This window comes from Hemitrygon akajei, chromosome 2 (genome assembly GCF_048418815.1).
Source record: "Hemitrygon akajei chromosome 2, sHemAka1.3, whole genome shotgun sequence".
NCBI classification, from domain to species: domain Eukaryota; kingdom Metazoa; phylum Chordata; class Chondrichthyes; order Myliobatiformes; family Dasyatidae; genus Hemitrygon; species Hemitrygon akajei.
The window spans coordinates 151,140,293-151,146,292 of record NC_133125.1 but is presented as its reverse complement, the minus strand read 5'-3'; positions in this window follow the sequence as shown (position 1 = coordinate 151,146,292).

Below are 6,000 nucleotides of genomic sequence, written 5' to 3'. Positions count from 1 at the left end.
TTACTTTTTAAAGTCAATTTTAAGCCTAACCCTCTGACGGCCCTATTTGGTATTGTTGCAGGAGAGGATATCAACCTGAAGGCATCTGATTCACGTATTTTGACCTTTAGCTCTCTTATAGCTAGGAGGAAGCTTTTGTTTAAATGGAAAGATGTTTTTCCTCCTACTCATGCTCAATGGTTAATCGACATTATGTCATGTTTTGATTTAGAGAAGATTCGTTGTTCAATTTCGGAATCTCATCAAGACTTTCAAACATTGTGGAGACATCCGTATTATTTTCAAAACCTTCAATTTGTTGTTTAAACTCAGATGTTGGCTATTATTAATTTTTATTATATGGGAAAGTATTTTACCTTCTTTTCTCCTTAATGAACAGCTTCGGTCTTGGTAGGGGTTAGACTCTTATTTATAATAAATTAGTGTAGTTCAATATAACTATTGATTAACTTATATGAATATGGGGGAATGTGATTGTTATTATGAACTGATATAATGTAATTGGTAGCTTTTTAAAATCTTTTTTGACCTTTATATACACTTTCTTGTACTCTGTATTCTTCTATGTAGAAACTAATAAAAATATTGGAAAAGAAAAGATTGTGATAAACTGCTACAGGATTCTGTAATGTTTCTATTTTTTTCTCTGCATTTTCAAAAATTTATCATCTTGAATTCATTGGTATTTTATAATGCAATTATGATCATTTTTGTGTTAACCATCTGGTCCTGTATTGGCATAAGGAGCCCTTCTGTTTCTGTGAAGATGTCTCCATATCTGAGCCAGATATTTGATGGGTCTTTGTCAACATCCATCCTGCTCAGATCATGGGGATGTCATCCATGGAGAGTCATGCTCTTCCATTAGTTAACTTTTTTCCTCTATAGTGATAATTTCTTCATTTTTCTGGGTTGTCCTTTCATTTAAGTTTAATGATGTGTACTTCTTATCAGAATTGGATGTACCAGCATGGAGTGCTGAGACCTGTTACATTGATGAAAATATATCCTTGGAAATTTTATCTGACTGTTGTGTAAATTTTGTATGTTTGCTATTCCTCTTCCTTGTTCTGTCCTAGATATTGTTAATCTCAGCACATTTCAGTGTATGGAGTGTTTACAAGAATTTGTCATTTCAGTTACTTTTCTTTGTAATTTTTCCATATCAGTTTCAAACTAAGATATATGAAAAGAATATATTAATATGGGTAGAGTTTTTATTGCCTTTGTGATATTTTTCCCGTTGAGCTCTGATTGACAGATCTTCTTAAGCCTTGAAAGTTTTCTCTTTATTGCACATTGATCTATTTACTTTGCTTGTTGATATCCCATGTTTCATATTCATCCATTGGTTGTGTTGTATCCTGCTGCTCTGTTTTGTATTCTATTAGCTCTATTGCACCTTTCTTTGTGTTAATGTTCTTCATTTATCAAGTCCAAAGTTCATATTTTTTATCTTTCAAAAATAGTTCTACTATTTGAACTAATTGCTATAGAAGCATAGAAAACCTGCAGCACAATACAGACCCTTTGGCTCACAATGCTGTGCCACACATATACTTATTTTAGAAATTACCTAGGGTTACCCATAGCCCAAAGTAGATGTTTATATCTTTCAAAAATAGTTTTACTATTTGAATTAATTGCTATAGCTTTACTGATGAAGATGCATATAATTTCAAATCATCTATGTATCAAAGGTATCTCAGGGTATAATTTGTTCAGTTGTTTCTGATTTGATATCCAATTTTCATCTGATTTGTTAAATCAGAGATTGATTTAAACCTAGACAAAAGCATAGTGGGCTCTGAGAGTTGCACTGAAAAATGTCTCGATTTGTTAACAGTGGTTGCTCATCTTTGGTTGTTACTAGATAGGATGATTATAGGATGCCAGTACTTCCTCAGATGATGAAGGGATTTCACAAGTATTGACTATAGTTTATACTCATATATTAAGAACTTCTATTAACCATGACTGTGGGACGGTATCAAATACTTTTTTAGTTGTCAATATAACAACATGATAGATTTCTGCTTTTCTGCTGGGCTTGTTTTAGTATTACAGTTTGTATTATCAGTTGTTCTTTACGTCCCGTCATATCCTTATGGCGATCCAAGTGATCGGTGATTAGTTGTGAGATGCACGACGTGACAATTTTATGGATAGTTTGTAACGAGTACTAGGATGATATTTTGACGTATCATTTGTGATTTCTCCTTTAGGCAAGATATGTGTTTTACTTACTGTCAAAAATTTGGGCACCTTTTCTGGATTTTTAAGAAAATTGTTGAAGTGTATTAATAGGTGCAGATGAAGACAAATAATTTTATACCAAAAACTATGAATATTATCACTGCCAGTACTTTTCCAGTTGTGGGTATTTTTTTATAACTACATTTAGCATTTCCATTGTAACCAGGTATTTGCATTTCTTCAATTCTGTGAGTTCATTCTTTTTCCTCTGTAATCCAGCTTGCTTCTTGATTGTACATCAACCTGTACCATAGAACCATAGAACACTACAGCACAGTACAGGCCCTTCAGCCCTCCATGTTGTGCCAACCCATATAATCATAAAAAAGTACTAAACCCACACTAACCCATAACCCTCCATTTTTCTTTCATCCATATGCCTGTCCAAGAGGCTCTTAAATACCCCTAGTGTTTTAGCCTCCACCACCATCCCTGGCAAGTCATTCCAGGCACTCACAACCCTCTGTGTAAAAAACTTACCCCTGATGTCTGCCCTAAACTTCCCTCCCTTAATTTTGTACATATGCCCTCTGGTGTTTGCTATTGGTGCCCTGGGAAACAGGTACTGACTATCCAACCTATCTATGCCTCTCATAATCGTGTAGACCTCTATCAAGTCCCCTCTACGCTCCAAAGAGAAAAGTCCCAGCTCTGCTAACCTTGCTTCATATGACTTGTTCTCCAAACCAGGCAACATCCTGGTAAATCTCCTCTGCACCCTCTCCATAGCTTCCACATCCTTCCTATAATGAGGTGACCAGAATTGAACACAATAACCAGATATCAGACCAAAAGTTCATTATCTGTGTGTTAGTCCACAGCAGATATTCACTATTAGAAGAACTTCAGCCAGGATTAATAAGCAGGAGACTGAGATTCAGAGACTGTGCCACTCAGGGAGAAGGTACCAAGGTACTGTTGCAGGAGACCGTCGTACCTCTTTGATTCATTTCCTCATATATGGATGGTAGGACAAGAATAGGAGGGTGCAACACAAGATGAGGGAGAAGGATTCAAATGGTCACCCTCAGGAGACCTGAACACCTACTCTTGTCTGACAGGTACAAGGTCCTTTCTGCAGATTTGAATGAGGGTGGGAACTTTGGGCAGGATGTGTAAACAGTCCATGACACCATCTCACAGGTGGCCATTTAATCAGTGGGAGAAATGAGTAATGAAGTGGTGATAGAGGACAGCACAATGAAGGGGACAGACACTGTTTGCTGCAGCAAAGATACAGAACACCAAAGGCTATGTTGCCCACCTGATGCTAGGGTAAGGATCTTCCCTTCTGAGCTGGAGGGAAACTTGGTAATGGAAGGGAATGATCCAGTTGTTGTGGTCCAAGTGGGCACTAATCCCACCGACAGGTTTGGTGAGGGAATATGAGCAATCTGAGGTACAACTTAAAAGCAAAAATTAGTGATAAGTAACGCAAAACATGCAAAATGCTGGCCAAACTCAGCAGGGGAGGCAGCGTCTATGGACAAGAGAAAACAGTTTAACTTTTTTGGGCCGAGACCTTCCATCAGGACTGGAAAGGAAAGGGTAAGTCAGAATAAGAATTCCCCTTTCCCGTTGCTCCATCCTCTCCCCCACCCCTGCCAGACTATGGACTTCTCCCACTCCATCTGCTGGGCCCTGTACCTGGCTGTGAGTTGTCATTGCTGGAAGTTGTGATGATTGTCCTTATGTTCCATTACACTGACATAGATTTATGTTCTTGTTCCTTGTATTCTTACCGAACAGAATCACTTTACCCTTCTTTGAATTAAACCATCATCATTATTATATGTCTATTTTATAAAGGCGTGTTTCTACTGGAGATTGTAATAGATGTTTGCAGTTTTTACAGCTGTATTGTGTTCACTTTTTATCATTTGCTTTTATGGTATGAATTCAGGGAGATAACAGCATTATTTGTTTTCTCTGAATGGAAACAAGAACCACAGAAACTGTTACTGACAAAAGAAATTATTTTATTACTTGATTGAACAACAATAAGCTAAAGCCCACACTGCAAGGAAAAATTTCACCTTGTACCAGAAGGGATATGGAAGTAGTTGTTCGACATTTTCATCATGTTTCCAATTTTTCCATGGCTGCACTTCCTCTCAAATTCAGCTCCCCTCCTCCTCACTCCCCACTTCACACTCCATCCCGTCCTCCCCAGTTCCTGCCCTCCTCCCTACTCCCTCCCCTACTACTCCAGCAGGAAGCGTTCTGAGCGGGCAGCAGAGTGATGGGGCTTTGGCTCACTGGCCTTAGGTGGTAACGGGACAAGGCAAGGTAGGTTTACCGGTGATATTGTGGAAAGGAGGAAGTATGCGTGTGAGGCCGGTTTTCTGTGCTCGGTGTCAGATGTGGGAGGTCCTGGAGTCTCCCAGCTTCCTGGACGGCCATATCTGCACCCGGTGTGTAGAGCTGCAGCTCCTAAGGGACCGAGTTAGGGAACTGGAGCTGTAGCTCGATGACCTTCGCCTGGTCAGGGAGAGTGAGGAGGTGATAGAAAGGATTTATAGGCAGGTGGTCACACCAGGGCCACAGGAGACAGACAACTGGGTCACAGTCAGGAGGGGGAAGGGGAAGAGTCAGGTACTAGAGAGTACCCCTGTGGCTGTACCCCTTGAGAATAAGTACTCCTGTTTGAGTGCTGCTGGGGGGGGATGGTCTACCTGGGGGAAGTAACAGTGGCCATGTGTCTGGCACAGAGTCTGGCCCTGTGGCTCAGAAGGGTAGAGAAAGGAAGAGGAAGGCAGTAGTGATAGGGGACTCTATAGTCAGGGGTTCAGACAGGTGATTCTGTGGACGCAGGAAAGAAACTGAGATGGTAGTTTGCTTCACAGGTGCAATGGTCCAGAATGTTTCAGATCATGTCCAAGATATCCTGCAGTGGGAGGCAGAACAGCCAGAGGTCATGATACATATTTGTACCAGTGACATAGGTAGGAAAAGGGAGGAGGTCCTGAAAACAGACTACAGGGAGTTAGGAAGTAAGTTGACAAGCAGGACCGCAAAGGTAGTAATTTCGGGATTACTGCCTGTGCCACGCAACAGTGAGAATAGGAATAGAATGAGGTGGAGGATAAATGTGTGGCTGAGGGATTGGTGCAGGGGGCTGAGATTCAGATTTCTGGATCACTGGGACCTCTTTTGGGGCAGGAGTGACCTGTACAAAAAGGACAAGTTGCAATTGAATCACAGGGGCACCAATATCCTGGTGGGGAGCTTTGCTAAGGCTACTGGGGAGAGTTTAAACTACAATTGTTGGGGGATGGGGCAGAATTGAAGAGACTAGGGAAGAAGAGGTTGGTTCACAAATACAGAAAGCTTGTAGACAGTGCGAGAGGGAGGATAGGCAGGTGATAGAGAAAGGACGCAGTCAGAAGTTTGAGATGCGTCTATTTTAATGCAAGGAGTGTTGTGAACTAAGTGGATGAGCTTAGAGCGTGGATCAGTATTTGGAGATATGATGTGGTGGACATTACAGAGACGGGGATGGCTCAGGGACAGGATTGGTTACTTAAAGTGTCGGGTTTTAGATGTTTCAGAAAGGACAGGGAGAGAGGCAAAAGAGGTGGGGGCATGGCACTGTTTATCAGAGATAGCGTCACAGCTACAGAAAAGGTGGATGCCATGGAGGGATTGTCTATGGAGTCTCTGTGGGTGGAGGCTGTGAACAAGAAGGGGTCAATAACTTTACTGGGTATTTTTTATAGGCCGCCCAATAGTAATAGGGATATC